This window comes from Capra hircus, chromosome 6 (assembly GCF_001704415.2).
Source record: "Capra hircus breed San Clemente chromosome 6, ASM170441v1, whole genome shotgun sequence".
In the NCBI taxonomy this organism is placed as follows: domain Eukaryota; kingdom Metazoa; phylum Chordata; class Mammalia; order Artiodactyla; family Bovidae; genus Capra; species Capra hircus.
This window is the reverse complement of record NC_030813.1, coordinates 22,632,291-22,655,089: the sequence shown is the minus strand read 5'-3', so window position 1 is coordinate 22,655,089 and position 22,799 is coordinate 22,632,291. Positions and strand designations below refer to the sequence as shown.

The 22,799-nt window shown below is 39.5% G+C and overlaps 1 pseudogene; it reads right to left on the bottom strand.

Annotated features, from left to right (window-relative positions):
- Positions 1-19,322, bottom strand: part of LOC102182208 — a 33,317-nt pseudogene extending 13,995 nt beyond the window's left edge.

Here is a 22,799-nt window from a genome sequence, read left to right as displayed (position 1 = left end):
TGGTTTTTCCTGTGGTCACGTATGGATGTGAGAGTTGGACTGTGAAGAAAGCTGAGTGCTGAAGAATTGATGCTTTGGAACTGTGGTGTTGGAGAAGACTCTTGAGAGTCCCTTGGACTGCAAGGAGATCCAACCAGTCCATTCTGAAAGAGATCAGCCCTGGGATTTCTTTGGCGGGAATGATGCTCCAATAATTTGGCCACCTCATGTGAAGAGTTGACTCACTGGAAAAGACCCTGATGCTGGGAGGGATTGGGGGCAGGAGGAGAAGGGGACGACAGAGGATGAGATGGCTGGATGGCATCACTGACTCGATGGACGTGAGTCTGAGTGAACTCCGGGAGTTGGTGATGGACAGGGAGGCCTGGCATGCTGCAATTCATGGGGTTGCAAAGAGTCGAACACGACTGAGCAACTGAACTGAACTGAACTGAAGAGATGCCATTTGCTAGATTTCTTTTTTATAACAAAAATAGAATTCCAAGGAGAGCGAGCAAGTCTAGCAAAGGAGAGACTTTTGGATTTGTGCCCACTGGCAGAGGAGGAGCATTTGGAACAGCCAGGGTAGGATTAGGAGGAAAGTTCTGAAATATTTTATGTTGTTCTAATTGGGCCTTTTGTAAATTTCATCATTCATATTCATATCCATTCATTCTCGGAATAGGAACTGATAAGGAACAGAGAATCCTTGAGAAATAGAAAACAGCATGCAGGAATCCTCCTGTTAAATGTTCCCTAACAGAGGAGTACATTGTTCTTGGAGTATGAGGAAAGGAAGGAGGGAAATGCTTATATATTAGCAAGTATGAGTACAGCTATCAGCTGACAGATGATCTCTGACAGTTACAGATGATCACAGCTTTCCCAGCTAAGTAAGGCTTGGAGAACACTGTGAGGCAAATGTTGAGAAGAATGACGGTAGAATAGTACTTAGGAATAGAGACCAAAAGGGATGGCGAAGAAATCTAATCAAACAAGTAAAAAACTCTTGCTCCGTGATAAACTGTAAGAACTTATTTCTTGTAAACCTTTAAAATCTTAATCATTATTACCAGAACATACCAAAAAATATGTTGGCAATTAGTCTTCCTGTTTCACTAGCAATAGTATTTTGATAGGATCATTATAATTATCTCTTTACCCAGTAATATATTAGACTTATAAAACTGCAAAAGCTATAGTAGACATTATGGATGTATATCCGTATGATGGTTAGATACATAAATACATAGATATTACATGATACTAAGTACCAAAATTTTATTTGATGTTTTCATGTGCTTAGGGTACAATAGCCAGGGGTTATGTTTTTAAGCCTTGATTTGTTTCATCCTTCTCTTCCTTGTGTAACCATAAAGAAAGTCAGCTTATTAGACCAATTTCTTCAAGAATCTGCCTTTTATAGGTAATAGAATGAATTTCATTTCCCATTGCTACTACTACAAAATTTGATGGCATCAAAAAAAAAAAAGGACCAGAAGTATGCTCATATAATAAATTACAAAAATTTTCATAGTATCATTCTTGATTTTTTTTGGACTCAAAGCATGTGTCACTATATAATGAACCATTATATCAGGCAGATGTTTTTGTTAGGAGGTAGGCTTTTCCCACTGGATTAATGCTTCAAGCAGAAGTTACCTTCACGCCTAACACCATTCTTTCTAAACACAAAGAGCCCTTGTTATCAGATAGTTTCACTGGACTTGTTTTTCTTTCTTCTTTTGGATGATGTGGAAAATGTGTTGCATATTGTCTTTTACTAATGTTTTAAACCTCTCTCCGTATGTTGAAATTGGTTTGGATTACATTTATGTGGCTAAAGGGGAGAATAGAGAGGAAAAGAAATCTAGTGTGAACTATTTAAAGCTTTAAATCTTCAAAAACCAGAAATTAAATCTGAAGTTGAGGTTTCTCATCACTTATGAGAGTTTAGTTCCAAAAATATGCCAGATTTTCTTAGAAAATATAACATTGATAATCTGGAAAAGGCAATGTATTTGTCACATTTAACAAACGCTTATTCATAGAGATAGAACTAGTCCATAAATTGAAATTTGTGGCTTTAATGTACTTGTCCATAGTGCCACCAAGCGGTTCTATCAGTTTAAAAATATATATTTCTAAGCATAGTTATTCTTAGAGTTAGACACTAGGTGGCAGTAGATTTCCTTTTAAAGAGGCTTTGAGAACTAAGTGGCTTCCCTGTTGGCTCAGTTGGTAATGAATCTGCCTGCAATGCAGGAGACCCCGGTTTGATTCCTGGGTCGGGAAGATTCCCTGGAGAAGGAATACACCCTGAAGAAGGAATAGGCTACCCACTCCAGTGTTCTTGGACTTTCCTTGTGGTTCAGCCGGTAAAGAATCTTCCTGCAATGCAGGAGACCTGGGTTTGATCCCTGGGTTGGGAAGAACCCCTGGAGAAGGGAAATGCTACCCACTCCAGTATTCTGGACTGGAGAATACCATGGACTCTATAGTCCATGGGGTCGCAAAGAGTCAGATGTGACTTTCACTTCACTTCTTTTGTGCCATTATGAATAATGCTAAGAACATCCATGTAAAAATTGTGTGAGCATATGCCTAATTTCTCTTGGGTTTATACCTGGGAGTAGAAATGCTGGGTCATGCAGTAAAGCTGTGTTTAACATTTTGAGGAACTGCCAAACTTTTCCATGGTGGCTGCATCATTTTACAATCTAATTTAAATTTTTTGAAGTTTCTGCTTTCTCTCCTTCCTCCATAATGCTTCTTATGCTTTTTTCCTTCTTTTCCCCAGACTGGCTATCACAATGCCCTATCCCCTGGGTAGCCCAAATATCATTTATGGTAGTTTTCAGCTCCAGAATTTTTTAAAATGAAGTTTATCTTTTTTACTGATATTTCTTATATGTGAGATGTTCTCATATTTCCATTTATTCTTTAGATGCAGTTTTCTTGGTTCTTTGGACATATGTATAATATCTGCTTTAAACTCTTTAGTTAATTTCTATATACTTTATTATACTTTTAATAATCACTTCATTCTCAAAAAAAGGCAAAATATTGAAATAACTGCTTGTTTCCTATGTTAATATGCCCAACCTAGTCAACAGAATCTCACCAATATTCTCTTTCCTTCTTCTTATGTTTAGAACAGAAGAAACTTTATATATAATTACCAAGTAGGATTTAGAGGCAGAAAAAACATGAGAAATCTGTGCTGCCATTTTGGGTAGAAAAAAGAATTAAATTATTGAATGAAGTTAATTAAACCTAAATTATCCCTTCCCCACCCTTATTCTAATTCAACCCTGGTAGGTAATTCCCCCAACAGCAAGGGGGAGGACCAGGCCCCCACACAGACACAGCCTGCTGTATGTGGCAGAGCCTTAAATACAGCACACGTTGTGAGAGTCTGGGCACTGCTACTGGGGCTTGGAGGCCTGAGCAGGCTTCCCTGTCGCTAAGTTTAGCACAAGAGAGGACATTCCAGGCAGATCCTCCCCACTGTGCCACACTGTAAGGGCAGGCAATGAAAAGGGATAGTGGCAACAATACAGACCCACATTATAGCTTTCCCTGAATCCCCTGGATTGAATAAGGCCCAGGGTTCCTATGCGATGCAGAGATGACAATTTATCAGTGTTGAACTTCCTGTCATCACTCAGAAATGGAGAGAAGAACCAGATAGAAAATGGGAAAACACAGCATTTTAAAATGCTAAGTGGAGGCAGAGCAGAGTCAGTCCCTCACAGAGATGACAACACTTGCAAACTATGACGTCCGCTTCTGAAACCCAGCTTGACCTACATGCCAGCGCCTAAGTGCTTGTGCAGTGTCTCAGAACCCACCACCCACAAGCACAGGCCAGCGTCTCCTAGTTTATTCAGACTAAGAGATGAAGACCCAGCAGAGGAGGAGAATCCTTTCTTTCAACCAGTATCAGTCCAGTTCCAGTCTGAAAACCTCCTCTGCCCAGGAGGACTGACTGTCATCTTACCACCTCTTTGACAGGAGAGGAGTCCACCCACAGGGTGTGGCCTGCCAACCTCTACAAAGCCTCGCAATAAAACCGACTAACCACCTTTGTTCACCTTTATTCACACAGAAGACATGCAAAACCAGTATATAAATGTGTGCTTTTTTAATATTACAAAATCATGTTGATACTATGTGACACAGCACGATGATTACAAAATGTCTTCCTTTTCAGATGAACACTTCTTGTCCTGATCTTTAGTTTATCTGACAGTGGTTCTGGGGAACAGCAGTGGAAAGAGAAAATAAAGCTTCCGTTCCCCTCTCCAGCACTGTTGAAAACTGTGTTTTCAAGTTTGTCAGTTTCTGGAGGTGTGTTCAGATCTTGGAATCAATGCTTCTTGAATTTAACACAGAAATACAGGCAAGTATCCTGGAAATATAACAGCTCCCATTGACTGACTAAGCCTTGGAAGCTTATGACAAAACGACTTTGATCTCCCCAGGCACGCCAGGATCTTCCCAGAGAGTGGCCTTCCCACAAATAGAGGTCAGTTACTATTTCCTTTGGGTAATTTGAACACTGCACTCTAAAAGATGCCCTGTTCTCAGGATTCAGGTACTAAAGCCTTTTGTGAACTTGGGGAGTGGTTTTATTACTTCTGTGAGTTCTGGCTTAATTATAACAATTATTTTGTTCATCTATACAAAATGTCAAATGTCATCTATCTGCTTAATCAGCATTTCAGGAAATGAAAAGCCATTGCCTTTGTCAGACTGACCTGATGAAATATCTTGGAGGCATTCCTCAGTACTAATTAAAATAATAGACATTGTCACACGGTGCAATTATTTTCCAGAAAACAGCTGACGTGTACACACTATGCTTGGCGAAAATCCTGGCCGGTTTCGCAAGAATGTTTATTCCAGACTGAGATCATCTCTAAAAAAAGAGAGAGACAGACAGACAGAGGAAACAGGGATGAAAGATTGATGGAAAGAAGGAAGAAAGGAAGGAGGATTTCTTAATAATCAAGAGAGAATTTTAGATTTAAAGTTGCCCTTCACATTCTGACTGTATACCTACATAATTCTATAATAAAACTTTGTTAATTACAGAAAGGACATTTTAGTACAAATAAATTTTATTAATAGCTTGAAAATCTATGACGTTCAAAGAGTTATCAATATATCACTTATTTTACTTTTTTATTGATGTGCCGTTGATTTACAATATTATATTAGTTTCAGGTGTGCAATATGATTCAATATCTTTACAGATTATACTCCATTTAAAGGTATTATAAAATATTGACTATATTCTCTGTGCTATGCATTATATCCTTGTATCTTATTTATTTTATACATAGTAGTTTTGACTCTTAATCACATACTTGCAGCTCCCCATCCTTCCCCCCACTGCTGTTAACCACATTTGTTCTTCATATTGGTGATTTTGCTTCTGTTTGTTTGTTCATTTGCTTTATGTAATTTATTTCAAATTCAAAATACAACATTTTGCTATTTATATTTAAACAAAAATGTGTAAAGCTTAAAAACCTTAGGAAGCATAACATGAAATCATGAAAATAATTACGTATAGAATAAATTGTCTGAGAGGTGAAACATTTCATTTTTACCAGAGAGATTCATTAATTTAAAATGTTCTAACCTCAAATTCACATTGAAGAATCATAGCATTGCATTTTTTTCAGACTTTAATAATTTCTACAGTTAACATAAGTGACTTTAAGGAAGATTAATCAAAATCAAGCTATATTCAGAAGGTTCACGGAAGGGAAAATACAGAGTGAACATTTGCAAATAAAGACAAGCATTATGGAAATGAAGAGTCATGATGTACTCCATTCCAGTTTTGCAGATGTGTAGAACACATCTGTGAATCATTCACTTAGCCTTCAAACTGTATGATCATTCACACACTCAGAAAATGCTGGGCATTAATGCTGACATGTTGATCCCTTATTTGGGAAGAAGGAATTATAAAGTTTTCTTTCTTTCAGACTTAATTTGCTCCTGATTTCTGAGTCTTACTAAAAGGCAAGGAGGATAAATTGTTTTTCCTTCACTTTTGATTCAGTCTGGAACTTTTACTGAAAAAGAAATTTTTGTTTTATTCTTGCCAGTCATCTAAGAAGGAAGGTTTATTTTGAGATTAAAATGTATTAGCTGGTAATGATTTGGTTTAATAAAAATATTGGGATTTGGGGTTCTGAAGGGAAAGAATTTATAGCTTTTTTCAAAATTTATTGTAGTCCCCATGATATCATTATTAAAACATAGCCTCCTTTTTGTTTATCTGCATTGTTTTTCTGGATATTGGCTTGTAGAGAACTGTATTTGAGTAGAACTTGTATTTGAGTAGAACTTTAAGATTTCATGTAAAGATTGCTTTAAATTCTCATTCAACAAACCATGTACAAGAAATTCAGAGACAATGTTGAATAGTTAGACAAAATTGTGGTTTACCTGAATTTCCCACTTTATAGTTTCTCTTTGAGAAAGCTTTTAAATGGACAGGGAAGAGGTATTACTATCCATATAAAGGTATTTAGTAGGTTATAAAATAAGCTTTTCTTTTGTGAGTTTCTAATCAATATGACCATAATTGCTCATGGGAACTCTCCTTTAGGACTAAGTAAAATAAAATATTATTGACATCATGGCATTTTCTCTTTGCCGTATTTTCATTGTCTGTGTCTGTGTGTGTGTTCAGTTGTGTCTGACTCTTTGTAATCCCTTGGACTGTGGCCCACCAGGCTCTTCTGTCTGTGGAATTTTCCAGGCAAGAATACTGGAATAGGTTGCCATTTCCTCCTTCAGGAAATCTTCCTGACCCAGGGATGGAACCTGTGTCTCTTGCATCCCCTGCATTGGCAAGCAGATTCTTTACCTCTGTGCCACTGGGGAAGCCATATTTTACATTTTTTTCTATGTAAGATATTTTCATTTTACATAGAAAAAATTATTTCCATTACATTAACTGCAGTTTAAATAATTTTTTTGAAAATCAGCTTTATTTTATTACTATTTTTATTTTTAATATAAATTTATTTATTTTAATTGGAGGCTAATTACATTACAATATTGTATTGGTTTTGCCATACATCAACATGAATCCGCCACGGGTGTACACATGTTCCTCATCCTGAACCCCCCTCCCACCTCCCTCCCTATACCATCCCTCTGGGTCATCCCAGTACACCAGCCCCAAGCATCCTGTATCCTGTATTGAACCTGGACCTGTGATTCATTTCATATATGATATTATACATGTTTCATTGCCATTCTCCCAAATCATCCCACCCTCTCCTTCTCCCACAGAGTCCAAAAGACTGTTCTATACATCTGTGTCTCTTTTGCTATCTCGCATACAGGGTTATCGTTACCAACTTTCTAAATTCCATATATATGTGTTAGTATACTGTATTGGTGTTTTTCTTTCTGGCTTACTTCACTCTGTATAATCGGCTCCAGTTTCATCCACCTCATTAGAACTGATTCAAATGTATTCTTTTTAATGGCTGAGTAATACTCCATTGTGTATATGTACCGCAGCTTTCTTATCCATTCATCTGCTGATGGACATCTAGGTTGCTTCCATGTCCTGGCTATTATAAACAGTGCTGCGATGAACATTGGGGTACACGTGTCTCTTTCAATTCTGGTTTCCTTTGTGTGTATGCCCAGCAGTGGGATTGCTGGGTCATAAGGCAGTTCTATTTGCAGTTTTTTAAGGAATCTCCACACTGTTCTCCATAGTGGCTGTACTAGTTTGCATTCCCACTAACAGTGTGAGAGGATTCCGTTTTCTCCATACCCTCTCCAGAGTTTATTGCTTGTCGACTTTTGGATCGCAGCCATTGTGACTGGCGTAAAATTGTACCTCATTGTGGTTTTGATTTGCATGTCTCTGATACTGAGTGATGTTGAGCATCTTTTCATGTGTTTGTTAGCCATCTGTATGTCTTCTTGGAGAAATGTCTATTTAGTTCTTTGGCCCATTTTTTGATTGGGTCGTTTATTTTTCTAGAATTGAGCTGCATGAGCTGCTTGTATATTTCTGAGTTTAGTTTTTTGTCAGTTGCTTCATTTGCTATTACTTTCTCCCATCCCGAAGGCTGTCTTTTCACCTGCTTATACTTTCCTTTGTTGTGCAAAAGCTTTTAATTTTATTTAGGTGCCATTTGTTTATTTTTGCTTTTATTTCCAATATTCTGGGAGGTGGGTTATAGAGGATCCTGCTGTGATGTATGTCGGAGAGTGTTTTGCCTACGTTCTCCTCTGGGAGTTTTATAGTCTCTGGCCTTGCATTTAGATATTTAATCCATTTTGAGTTTATTTTTGTGTTAGAAAGTGTTCAAGTTTCATTCTGTTACAAGTGGTTGACCAGTTTTCCCAGCACCACTTGTTAAAGAGATTGTCTTTTCTCCATTGTATATTCTTGCCTCCTTTGTCAAAGATAAGGTGTTCATAGGTGCATGGATTTATCTCTGGGCTTTCTCTTTTGTTCTATTGATCTATATTTCTGTCTTTGTGCCAGTACCACACTATCTTGATGACTGTAGCTTTGTAGTATAGTCTGAAGTCAGGCAGGTTGATTCCTCCAGTTCCATTCTTCTTTCTCAAGATTTCTTTGGCTACTCGAGGTTTTTTTGTATTTCCATATTTATTGTGAAATTATTTGTTCTAGCTCTGTGAAAAATACAGTTGGTAGCTTGATAAGGATTGCATTGAATTTATAGATTGCTTTGGGTAGTTCCTCATTTTCACTATATTGATTCTTCCGATCCATGAACGTGGTATATTTCTCCATCTATTAGTGTTCTTTTTGATTTCTTTCACCAGTGTTTTATAGTTTTCTATATGTAGGTCTTTAGTTTCTTTAGGTAGATATATTCCTAAGTATTTTATTCTTTTCGTTGCAGTGGTGAATGGAATTGTTTCCTTAATTTCTCTTTCTATTTTCTCATTGTTAGTGTATAGGAATGCAAGGGATTTCTGTGTGTTGATTTTATATCCTGCAACTTTACTATATTTATGAATCAGCTGTAGTAATTTTCTGGTGGAGTCTTTAGGGTTTTCTATGTAGAGGATCATGTCATCTGCAAACAGTGAGAGCTTTACTTCTTTTCCAATCTGGATTCCTTTTACTTCTTTTTCTGCTCTGATGGCTGTGGCCAAAACTTCCAAAACTATGTGGAATAGTAGTGGTGAGAGTGGGCACCCTTATCTTGTTCCCGACTTTAGGGGAAATGCTTTCAATTTTTCACCATTGAGGATAATGTTTGCTGTGGGTTTGTCATATATAGCTTTTATTATGTTGAAGTATGTTCCTTCTATTCCTGCTTTCTGGAGAGTTTTTATCATAAATGGATGTTGAATTTTGTCAAAGTCTTTCTCTGCATCTATTGAGATGATCACATGGCTTTTACTTTTCAATGTGTTAATGTGGTGTATTACATTGATTGATTTGCAGATATTGAAGAATCCTTGCATCCCTGGGATAAAGCCCACTTGGTCATGGTGTATGATCTTTTTAATGTGTTGTTGGATTCTGATTGCTAGGATTTTGTTAAGGATTTTTGCATTTGTGTTCATCAGTGATATTGGCCTGTAGTTTTCTTTTTTGTGTGTGGCATCTTTGTCAGGTTTTGGTATTAGGGTGATGGTGGCTTCATAGAATGAGTTTGGAAGTTTACCTTCCTCTGCAATTTTCTGGGAGAGTTTGAGTAGGATAGGTGTTGGCTCTTCTCTAAATTTTTGGTGGAATTCAGCTGTGAAGCCATCTGGACCTGGGCTTTTGTTTGCTGGAAGATTTCTGATTACAGTTTCAATTTCCATGCTTGTGATGGGTCTGTTAAGATTTCCTATTTCTTCCTGGTTCAGTTTTGGAAAGTTGTACTTTTCTAAGAATTTGTCCATGTCTTCCACGCTGTCCATTTTATTGGCATATAACTGCTGATAGTAGTCTCTTATGATCCTTTGTATTTCTGTGTTGTCTGTTGTGATCTCTCCATTTTCATTTCTAATTTTATTGATTTGATTTTTCTCTGTTTGTTTCTTGATGAGTCTGGCTAATGGCTTGTCAATTTTATTCAACTTCTCAAAGAACCAGCTTTTGGTTTTGTTGATTTTGCTATGGTCTCTTTTGTTTCTTTTACATTTATTTCTGCCCTAATTTTTAAGATTTCTTTCTTTCTACTAACCCTGTGGTTCTTCATTTCTTCCTTTTCTAGTTACTTTAGGTGTAGAGTTAGGTTATTTATTTGACATTTTTCTTGTTTCTTGAGTTATGCCTATATTGCTATGAACCTTCCCCTTAGCATTGCTGTTACAGTGTCCCACAGGTTTTGGGTTGTTGTGTTTTCATTTTCATTCATTTCTGCGCATATTTTGATTTCTTTTTTGATTTCTTCTATGATTTGTTGGTTAGTCAGCAGCGTGTTGCTCAGTAAATCAATCAATTACAACTAGACTTTTATTAAATTTTTTCTTTTTTTTTTTCACTGTGCATTGTGCAGGATGTTAGTTCTCTGACTAGGGATCAAACCAGTGCTCCCTGGAGCATGGAGTTTTAACTACTGGACCACAGGCAAGTCCCCTTTATTATCATTTTAGCCCTGTTATAGTTAAAAAGAAAAAATATCTATGAAGATATACTTTTGATTGAATAGTTTTAAATAATGTGAATTTTCCCATCTAACCATCCTCTTCTTTGTGAGTGTGTTTCATCAAATTTTCTTGTAAATTTTCATGTGTTTCTTGTCTGCACCAGAGAGGTTAACCCACTTATATTCTTTGAGAAAGTATTAACGAGGGGTAGGAGAACTGGGTGAAGAAAGTCAAAAAGAAAAAGAAGAAATTTAATGCTAAAAACCTATTTGAAATCACAGCTCAGTGGCCTATCTCGATGGATAGAAAATAAAAGTATTGACAGTATTAAATAATGTTAAGGAGAAAAAAATATAAAATGGTGTTTTTAAGACAAAGCAATAGACTGTAACTGCAAAATGTTTATATGCACAGATAAATTATTTTAAATAATAAAAAATGGTTTAATATTTTTTTTTAATTGATAAAACCAGAAAGGATCAGTATTACAGATGCAAAGTTAATATTACAAATTTAGTCCTTCGATCCAACATTTCCTGAACTCCCTATTACATGTCACATGCTTTCTTAGCTGCTGGAGGTGCAAGAGGAATAAGATGCTCTGACCTCAGGAGGTGAGGGCTTCCCAAATGATGCTAGCTGTAAAGACCCTGCCTGCCAATGCAGGAGATGTGGAAGACATGGGTCCAATCTCTGAGTTCAGGAAGATCCCCTGAAGAAAGGAATGGCAACCCACACCAGTATTCATGGCCAGAGGAGCCTGGAGGGCTACAGTCCATGGGGTTGCACTGACTTGAACATGACTGACCCAACAGCACCCATGCACAGGATGTGACGATTTACTGGAGAAGACACGAGCAATCAGAATACAGTGTGATCTCTGTGATTGTGAAAGGACAGCAGTTGGAACTCTTTCATTGCAAGTGATTGAAAACATAATTCAAACTGGCTTACTCATCTCACGCACTAGTAAAGTAATGCTCAAAATTCTCCAAGCCAGACTTCAGCAATACGTGAACCGTGAACTCCCTGATGTTCAAGCTGGTTTTAGAAAAGGCAGAGGAACCAGAGATCAAATTGCCAACATCCGCTGGATCATGGAAAAAGCAAGAGAGTTCCAGAAAAACATCTATTTCTGCTTTATTGACTATGCCAAAGCCTTTGACTGTGTGGATCACAAGAAACTGTAGAAAATTCTGAAAGAGATGGGAATACCAGACCACCTAACCTGCCTCTTGAGAAATCTGTATGCAGGTCAGGAAGCAACAGCTAGAACTGGACATGGAACAACAGACTGGTTCCAAATAAGAAAAGGAGTACATCAAGGCTGTATATTGTCACCCTGCTTATTTAACTTATATACAGAGTACATCATGAGAAACGCTGGACTGGAAGAAACACAAGCTGGAATCAAGATTGCTGGGAGAAATATCAATCACCTCAGATATGCAGATGACACCACCCTTATGGCAGAAAGTGAAGAGGAACTAAAAAGCCTCTTGATGAAAGTGAAAGAGGAGAGTGAAAAAGTTGGCTTAAAGCTCAACATTCAGAAAACGAAGATCATGGCATCCGGTCCCATCACTTCATGGGAAATAGATGAGGAAACAGTAGAAACAGTGTCAGACTTTATTTTGGGGGGCTCCAAAATCACTGCAGATGGTGACGGCAGCCATGAGATTAAAAGAAACTTACTCCTTGGAAGAAAAGTTATGACTAACCTAGACAGTATATTCAAAAGCAGAGACATTACTTTGCTGACTAAGATCCACCTAGTCAAGGCTATGGTTTTTCCTGTGGTCATGTATGGATGTGAGAGTTGGACTGTGAAGAAGGCTGAGCACCGAAGAATTGATGCTTTTGAACTGTGGTGTTGGAGAAGACTCTTGAGAGTCCCTTGGGCTGCAAGGAGATCCAACCAATCCATTCTGAAGGAGATCAACCCTGGGATTTCTTTGGAAGGACTGATGCTAAAGCTGAAGCTCCAGTACTTTGGCCACCTCATGCGAAGAGTTGACTCATTGGAAAAGACTCTGATGCTGGGAGGGATTGGGGGTAGGAGGAGAAGGGGACGACCCAGGATGAGATGGCTGGATGGCATCACGGACTCAATGGACATGAGTCTGAGTGAACTCCGGGAGATGGTGATGGACAGGAGGCCTGGCATGCTGTGATTCATGGGGTCGCAAAGAGTCGGACACGACTGAGCGACTGAACTGAACTAAGCAATAAAGTGAGTGAAGTCGCTCAGTTGTGTCTGACTCTTTGTGACCCCGTGGACTGTAGCCTACCAGGCTCCTCTGTACATGGGATTTTCCAGGCAACAGTACTGGAGTGGATTGCTATTTCCTTCTCCAGAGGATCTTCCCGACCCAGAGATCGAGCCCGGCTCTCCCACATCGTAGAGAGATGCTTTACCATCTGAGCCACCAGGGAAGTCAAGGAACTTAATTGGTTCACATAACCAAAATTGAAGGAGACAGAGTGGTCCATAGAGCTGACACGTAGCACATTCCAATTAGAGGTGAAGTGATGTCACCAGGACTGGCATGTGCTCCTCTCTTAATCCTCTTCTTCTGCTGCTGCTAAGTCACTTCAGTCGTGGGTGACTCTGCGCGACCCCATAGACGGCAGCCCACCAGGCTCCGCCATCCCTGGGATTCTCCAGACAAGAGCACAGGAGTGGGTTGCCATTTCCTTCTCCAATGTATGAAAGTGAAAAGTGAAAGTGAAGTCACTCATTCATGTCCGACTCTTCGCAACCCCATGGACTGCAGCCTACCAGGCTCTACGTCCATGGGATTTCCCACGCAAGAGTACTGGAGTGGGGTGCCATTGCCCTCTCCACTTAACCCTCTTCCACCCTGCATTCTTCCACCCTGCATTTGTTCTCAAGCTCTAGTGATGGCTCCTGGTGATTCCCAGTTCATGTTTTACTATAAATTCTTTAGGTAAATTGGCTTTTTATTACCCAGTATTAATGAAAGAGTAAGATTTGTGAATTTAATAAGGTATCTGTATTTTGTCTTTCTCTCCTTCCCTATTGGTCCTGTACTCCTGCTTCCTGGGGTCATATTTCTGAGTAAACTTCATGTACATAAGTCTTCATCTTAGGCTCTGGTTTGAAGAGACTCAGGCTATTAGCCCAGCACACATTGACCCTAACTGCCTCTGACCCTTTACAGTAGACTTCCAACTACTATGATTCCTTCTACCTCATAGTCACTGTCCTTTGGTCACAGGCAAACCTAAGGGCAGAAACCTAACAGCCAGGTGGGGCCACTAAGAATCTTCCCCAGGAGTTTGAAAATGGATTGAGAGAAAGTTGTTCCCTCGATGTGGCAAACTGTACCTAATGAAGCTTGGTGGTTTCCTTCCTTCCTGTGGTGTGCTGGAGCACACTTGCAAGAGCTGATAGTTAATTTTGCCCAGCAGCCTGTTGAGACCTGGAAATATGCCATGGTGAGCGCATTTCATTATAAAAGTCAGCACGTTTATAATCTGGCCTTTATTGTCCCACAGAGCCAGCTTACCATCACACTACGGCTTCCTTCCTTATGTTTTCTAACATTTGAGAAATATTCTTAAGGATCCAATTAGAGGTGAAGAAATACAAACCAAGCATCAGAGGTCAGGCAAAAGCAAGCAATCCCCAAACAAAGAATGCTGATAACTTGTGTTGGGAAACACAATTTTGATCTGAGTGCTCTCCTAAAATGAAGACCCCTGGTCCACAGAGCAGCTCAACTTGATATTCTCACTCATTAGCAGGCTTAGAGCTAAACTGGCCTACAGAGACAACCCTTGGCCTGGCCCGGTTATTGCCAGGAGACACAGGGCAGGTGGCAACACAGGTCCACAAATTAACAAGCAACAAGAGAGACGGGTGACAATGCCGCCCACATTCTGAAGCTGTGACCTCAGCGTATGTGTCATTGGTCGATGTCACCAGTAAGATAAACCAGTCCTCCTCCTGCAAGGAAGAACATGACACAGGAATAAAACAAAGGATAAAACTGTTTCCTCCAGTACTGCTCCCTTCTGAGGAGGAAAGGAGAGAAGGGTCTGTTCCACAATAAGAAGGTGAGCAGCCGTGCTGCAGCCGTGGTTTCTGCAGTGAGGTCTGAGGAACAGAGGAAGCCACAGCTCACAAGAAGATGGAGCCTAGGATGGAGAGCACTGAAGCTTTAGGCTCTTGCTGACTCAGTTCCTTTGGGAGATCTGGCAGATAAACCTCCTAGTATGACACAGATAACAATATCTTGTTAATGTTGGCCACTACTTACTTATTAATGCCAGCCTGCTACTTCAAAGATTATGTTTAAAATTTAGTCACCCCCCACTAGTAAATATTTAGGCTCCTTTCAGTTCTCTACTCTAGCAAATACGGATAGACAGAGTTAAAGAAAAATTATCTGACACTTGTTAGAGCAGTAAGGACAAATTTATCAAGACACTTGCAATAGTGAAGACTTTGTGCTCAATTCTGAATACAGTAAGGACAAGTGGGGATTTATGGCTGAGAAGCAGGGTGAGGGGTTGATGGATGGAAAAATTGCTAAGAGGAGACTTCAAGGGTAGGGGCATTCTTGCTAAACTCATCTAACAGATTTCTCCGTAAAGGCAGGTCAAGGGATTATACATCAAAGTTAGGGGGTGCAGAATCTGATCAGGCATCACAGATGATTAGATATCAAGGATGAGGCAATTCTTGCCAAACAAGGCTGGACAGGAAGTTGACCTGCCATGTCCTTGGCCATGGAAGGCCAGGGTCAAAGCTTGGTTGAGAACAAGGTTCAGGGGAGCCTGACTGAAGCTTGATCAAAAAAGAGAGTATTTAGGAGACAGGGGAGAGAGAATTTTTTTATTAAAACAAATTCCCAATAATGGACTTCAGTCAAAATACATGAATTTTTATGATTCTTGTTACACATTATCAATGGCTCTTTGAAAGAATTACACTTACAACTACCTACTCATTTCTCAAAACTTTTAACAGCATTTTCTTTTGATCAATTCTTAATATATGTAAATATCTAAAATTCTTCAATCATCCTGGAAAAAAAAAATCTATGGACAATCATCTCATTTTGTATTTTATTACTAAAATTTAATGTTTTTCCTTGTTAAATCTGCCTTTTGGAGTTGTGGTTGGCATCTCTATGACATCTCTATGACAGCGATCATGTTTTCTTTTTTTCTGAAGTACACACTGGAATTTATTTCAGATGAGATGGTTTCTACTTTCCAACCACTTATTCCATTAAATTCTTCCCTAGAGAATCCCAGGGACGGGGGAGCCTGGTGGGCTGCCCTCTATGGGGTTGCACAGAGTCGGACATGACTGAAGCGACTTAGTAGCAGCAGCAGCAGCATTCCATTAAAACCTAGATCACTTCTACACACAAAGAATAGCCTCTTAGTATCAATATTTGCATGACTTTTTTCTCTCTGAGTCAATCAGGAACAAGGTAACTTCTCAGCCACAGTCCATTGTTCAAGGGGGTTTTCTGCCCACTTAATTAAACCATTCACTAAGTATTTACTCAGTCATGTTCTTCATTGAGCTCTCTTCCCATATGCCTTACATGTAAATCACCTTGAAGCAACATAGAGGATGCAGGTTTAGTAAGAGTTCTTACTATCTTTATGGGCTATTACGTCTTTGAATCTTCTCTGTTAGAAAATACAAACAGTTGGGTGCACTAATGACCATGCATTCTACCTACACAGACAAAACCAGCATTCCATTAGAGGGTTCCACTGGGAAGTTCTGCAGGATGGAAGAACAAGTTACCCTGTGCTTTTACTGAAATACCTCCGCATTATCTCCTCACAGCTGAGAACTACTGACTAGGACAAAGGACATGTGACTCATTGAAAAAACTAATGACAGTAGGTTACATTTATTGAACCCTGTCAATATACTGTGCTCTGTTTTAAGTCCTTTTCATGTGCTTAAATTCAATGACTTCAGCTCAAAATTAAATCAGTTAATGACCTCTAAACCTATGAAGTTAGGGTCATTAGTATCCCACTGTACAATTATGGAAACTGAGGAACCAAGAGATTCAAAATATTGCCCATAGTCACATAACAAGAGGCAAAATTGAGATTCAAGCCAGGCCTGATTCCAGACATCAAGCTCTTGGATGTCCAACTCAACAGATAATTTTCCTCAGTGATACTAATATATATGTTCATTGACTTTATTTAGACCTTTAAAAACAAATTCATGAATTCATCCCAATTGGTTCAGGTACTTCCACTAGTTTAGAATCCAATGTCTAAAATTTTTTGTTTGAGAAACTCTAAACGCTTTAATTGGAGAAGGCAATGGCACTCCAATCCAGTATTCTTGCCTGGAAAATCCTATGGATGGAGGAGCCTGGTGGGCTGCAGTCCATGGGGTCGTGAAGAGTCAGACACAACTGAGCGACTTCACTTTCACTTTTCACCTTCGTGCATTGGAGAAGGAAATGGCAACCCACTCCAGTGTTCTTGCCTGGAGAATCCCAGGGATGGCAGAGCCTGGTGGGCTGCCGTCTATGGGGTCACACAGAGTCGGACACGACTGAAGCGACTTAGCAGCAGCAGCAGCAGCAAACGCTTTAATTCTTTAAGCTTCAAAGTTATCTTAGGATTTGTTTCCAAATTCAGCCATACATTTTGTAATTCTTAGATGTCAGGAAAATCCAGTCAGTTGTTCCTAGACTGAAGCACTCTCATTTGCTATGATGCTCTAACATAGCAGCTCTGCCATCCCTTTTTCATGTAATTCTTGGGCATTCCTCAATATCTTCATATATTTTTCTTAAGATGCATTGACTAGAGCCACAAAAAGTATTATACACTTATACCTTAAATGGATTTGTTGAAATGCAAGGGAGTTTTATTTTGTTTTTTCTGTGTCTTTGATGATGAATCTTCTTGACCTTCTTGGCAATGGGGATACATTTTAGCTCTTCTTGGAAATCCCTGTCTCCAAGGTCATAATGGAACATGTACAATTGTGGTGCAGCAGAAAGAACTCTAGCCTCTAGGTAGGCAGCTCACATGCAACTTCTTGCTTTGATCATTTGTAGAAGTGTAATTGGGGGAACTAGGTACAGTTGACCCTCGAACAGTGCAGTGGATTGGGGTGCCAACCCCCCAGGCACTCAGAAATTGATGAAAAATTTATAGCCACCCTGCCCTCCCTATCCTCCGTTCAGTTGTCTCTGTGGTTCTGCATAAGCAGATTCGCCATCCTCAGGTTGTATAGTCCTGTGTATCTACTATGGGGAAAAAAAAAATCTGTATAAGTGGACCCACACAGTTCTAACTCATGTTAGGATAGTGGTTGTTCAGTCACTCAGTCATATCTGACTCTTTGTGACCTGCAGCACACCAGGCTTCCCTCTGCTTCACTATCTCCTGGAGTTTGTTCAACCTCATGTCCATTGAGTCAATGATGCCATCCAACCATCTCATCCTCTGTTATCCTCTTCTCTTCATGTCCTCAGTCTTTCCCAGGATCCAAGCATCGGTTCTTCACATCAGGTGGCCAAAGTATTGTAGCTTCAGCTTTAGCATCAGTCCTTCCAACGAATATTCAAGGTTGATTTCCTTTAGATTGACTGGTTTGATCTCCTTGCTATCCAAGGAACTCTCAAGAGTCTTCTCCAGCACCACAGTTTGAAAGCATCAATTCTTCAGTGCTCAACCTTCTTTATGGTTCAACTCTTGCATCTATACATGCCTACAAGAAAAACCATAGCTTTGACTAGACAAGCGTTTGTTGGCAAAGTGATGTCTCTGCTTTTTAACACACTGTCTAGGTTTGTCATAACTTTTCTTCGAAGGAGCAAACTTCTTTTAATTTCATGGCTGCAGTCACCATCCACAGTGATTTTGTCAATCTGCCCATTTAACTAGGATCTTACAGGTGCGCTTAGTCACTCAGTCATGTCAGACTCTTTGACCGCATGGACTGTAGCCCGCCAGGCTCCTCTGTCCATGGAATTTTCCAGGCAAGAATACTGGAGTGGGTTTCCATTTCCTTCTCCACGAGATCTTCGTGACCCAGGGATTGAACCCATGTCTTTTGTGTCTCCTACCTTGGCAGGCGGATTCTTTACCACTTCACCACCTGGGAAGTCCTGTTCAAGGTGCTGCTGCTGCTGCTGCTGCTGCTGCTAAGTCACTTCAGTCATGCCTGACTCTGTGCGACCCCAGAGATGGCAGCCCAGAGCTGTATTATAATCTCAACTTCCTTTCTCATGAAATGGGACAATTGAGGAGCAACTTTATTATGGTGATTAAGAGCACATATATTAGAGCCAAACCACCTGGTTCAAAACCTAGACTGGTTCCCTGTGAGCATGACCTTGGGCAATGTACTCCACCCTCCTGTGTCTTAGTTTTCTCATACGGAAATGAAAATGATAATAGTCATAGCTACTTTCAAGCATCAAATGGTTATCACAAACATCAGATGAGAGAATATATGTAAACAACTTTGATCCTAGAACATCATCTAGGCCAATATATGCTAGTTACTGTTAATCACAGAATATTTTAAGGGTTAAGTAGGAATGGGTAATGCCTGAACTGTTAACAAGTACCTAGACATTATTTCATTCCTGTCCTCGGCTGCATTGAGCACTTACCACATGCAAGGTATCATCGGAGGCTGCATGCAGACCAGCAAAAAAAATCAACAAGTCACTGTCCTCGCTAATCATGTTCCATGAGGAAATGAAACAATACACGATAAAATGAAAACTAGCATTTATTGGAAACCTACTATTGTGCTGGCCATCCTCTAGGCCAGGGAAGTACATACCTTAAAGACTAGTCGCTGTCCTCACAGAGCTCTCAATCTAGGATAACAAAGAGCACGTTATTTTCATTAAAACAGAGCTCAAACCTTTGCATTTAAAAAGTGATCACAGGTTTGAGGAGACCTGTGATGTCACAAGACTTGGATCTGTCTGCCTCCAAAGTCCCAGGCTCTTTCCAGGATCCTGTTTAAAACTGCTGACAAACAGATAATTTCTCCAAAAAGTGACTCGTACCAGGACAAGACCTGTGCATGTGTTGGCAATTTAATGTTGCCAAATGGATTCTCTTTCTCTGATCACAGACCCCAGACATTCATATGGCGAACGTCTTTGCTCAGGCAAAGGATTGCCTCACCCAAGCATATCTGCACCTGGCACTGACCCAAGCTGCTTTGTATGCTAAAGCTAACTTTGAAACTACATGTTTAAGATAAGCATCTCATTAAATTGAAGAGTAAAATAATAACTATTGTGACTGCTTCCCTATGCTAAAAATCTTAACAACTCTAGGCAAACTAAAAACAGCCAAAGTTGTCTTCTAATAAAAACTAAGCTGTTGAGTTAATGAAGTGAAAAGCAAATAACAATTAAATTAACAAGTAAAAAGTCCAACCCCCTCTAAAATTTGTACATGTAACTTCAGGAAAAAAAAATTTGAAGACCTGACTTGTGATAATTGTTTTCTCTTTCAGGAGTTGTTACAAATATTTTGTTGCTGGAAGTCTTCCCTTAAATTTGTGCCAGTCTGCAGCACACTGAACAAACATTATTTTAAAAGAAGAAAGCTGTTTAAGTTGCTCTATTTTAATAGACAACCATGAGTTCATTAATGTAAAGTTTTCAATCAGATGGCCCTAAAAGGGAGTTTCCCTTATAGAAAGCCCCCCTGATTCACAGTTCAGGAGAAGGACTTCACACAGTTTCTAAACTTGAGCAACTCTTAGACAAGAAAGAGGGAAATTAAGATGTGAAAACTTATTTTGCATAAAACTCAACTAGAAAGCAGTGTAAAGTCCAGTCATAGAATGATTTTATTTAGGTAAACAGAGACCTGTGGAAGAAAAGGGATTCTATAGCTACGTGGAAACAATAATGGGGAGTAAAGTGCTTTAAAAGCATTGCTTCCTGGACTCTAATATACATACATCTGAAGCACCTAAGGAATCTTGTTAAAATGCAAATTCTGTTAAAATGCAAGGTCTGAGGTGGAGTCTGAGATTCAGCACCTCTCTCAAGCTCCTCAGGTGTTGCCATCCATCCTGATCACCCAAGCACACTTCGACCCACAACGTGTACAGAATCTGCTTATTGTAAAGGCCATATCCTCTGTTAAGTTTAAACAGAATCTTATGAATTAATCTGAAAAGTTCAGTGTGTGTGTGCTCAGTTGTGGACGACTCTTTGCGACCCCATGGACTATAGCCCTGCTGGGCCTTCTGTCCATGGGATTATACAGGCAAGAATACTGGAGTGAGATGCCATCTACTCCAGGGGATCTTCCCAACACTGGAATCGAACCCTCATCTCTTGAGTCTTCTGAATTGGCAAGTGGATTCTTTATCACTGCGCCACCTGGGAAGCTAAGAGTTCAGATACTTGTACAGATAAAAAGTTAGGAAGTAACCATTTATTCAGTCACCATTATTGAGTTTTCTACATCCCAGGTCTTATGGTTGTTGTTGTTCAGTCACTAAATCGTGTCCAACTCTTTTGCGACCCCAGGGACTATAGCCCACCAGGCTCCTCTCTCCATAGGATTTTTCAGACAAGAATACTGGAGTAGGTTGCCATTTCCTACTGCAGGGAATTTTCCCGACCCAAGGATCAAACCCACATCTCACGCATTGAAGGCAGATTCTTTACCACTGAGCCACCTGGGAAGACCCAGCCCTTAGGGCAGGTCCTGGGAATTCAACAGTAACTAAATCAAGTGCCTTTAAACGTATTTCAGGAGACTGAATGCAAAAGCAGATATAAGCATCCAGTCATCCTCATTAAGTCAGACATTAAAGAGATAGCAAAATTATAAAATAATGCCACTTTTCTCACCAAATGTAGCTTTGTTTGGAAAATATACTTATTTTACATAAATGTTATTTATGTTACTGTGTAATAGGTTCATTTTTTAAATAAATAAATGTGTTCTTAAAATTTTAAGTGTCTTTGATAAATCTACTTTTGACTGTTCCCCAGAAAGAACAAAAGGAATGTGGATTAAAAGACTTTTCATCAATCAATAAATAAATGACCTTTCATAATTCACAAGTCAAAATGAATCTGTCCTGGTCCTTGTGTTAACTTTTTGTTGACATAATATTTTTAGGAATCCTGCCAGATTGTTTAGATGTCAGATGTTGAAAATAATTGGCAGTTTAATGCCATGAACTAGGATTGCTCTGTTTTGTATGAACTAGTAATATAAATTGCAAGGTGCTTGTATGCATGGCACAGGTTACTAGCAACTACATTATGGCAAGTTTGATAGATCATATCCATTAAAATTAAAGCAAATAAGTATAGTTATGTGGCAAGAAAATTTTTTACCTTAGTTTGGATTAATATGTGCAAGTGCTCCAGATTAAAGTCCTGGTTTCTGCCTCAAATTTGTCTGTACAGTATAAACAATAGGAAGCCTTGTACTCATCAAAGGCTTCACTGTTCTTTCATAAGCATCAGGTACTATGGCTGCTGCACGTTAAATGGCAAAATAGAACCACCAAGTAGGTTTTCAAATTCCGTCAGGTTGAATATGTTAGAACAGATGACCTACCCAAACTCCTTCTGTTCTATCACAAGCAGCCAAAACTGGATGACTCTAAGCAAGAAGAGAATGGGTGGGTAAAGGGCCATGTCTGAGGAGTGCAGAGGCAAATAGCATGGAAACCAAGGGCAAGTCTTTGCTCACCAGGTTTCACCTCTTCAAAAGCTGCCAGCAGGTGGCAGCATTCGTCACAGCTGGTTGGATTGTACGAATTAAAGCGGTTTCCCAAAGGGAACCTGTGCTGCTGCATTAGATTTAGAGGGGCAGGGTGGTAATAAGGATAAAGTGACAGCAGTCTGTTTAAACTGAACAGGCTTGGGGACAATACGATAACGTAATTTTGTACTCAAAAGTGAAACAAATGTGGTGTCATAGTTTTGTTTTTGTTTTTTTTAAATTAGTTAATTAATTTATTCTCAGCTGCTCTGGGTCTTCATTGCTTCCCGCAAACTTTCTCGAGTTGCGGGGAGGGAGGACTACTCTTTGTTGCGGTGCGTGTGCCTCTCGTTTCAGCGGCCTCTCTTGTTGAGGAGCAACAAGGCTCTAGGCGCCAGGGCTTTACTAGCTGCAGCCCATGGGCTCAGTAGTTGCGGTTCACTGACTCTAGGCACGCAGGC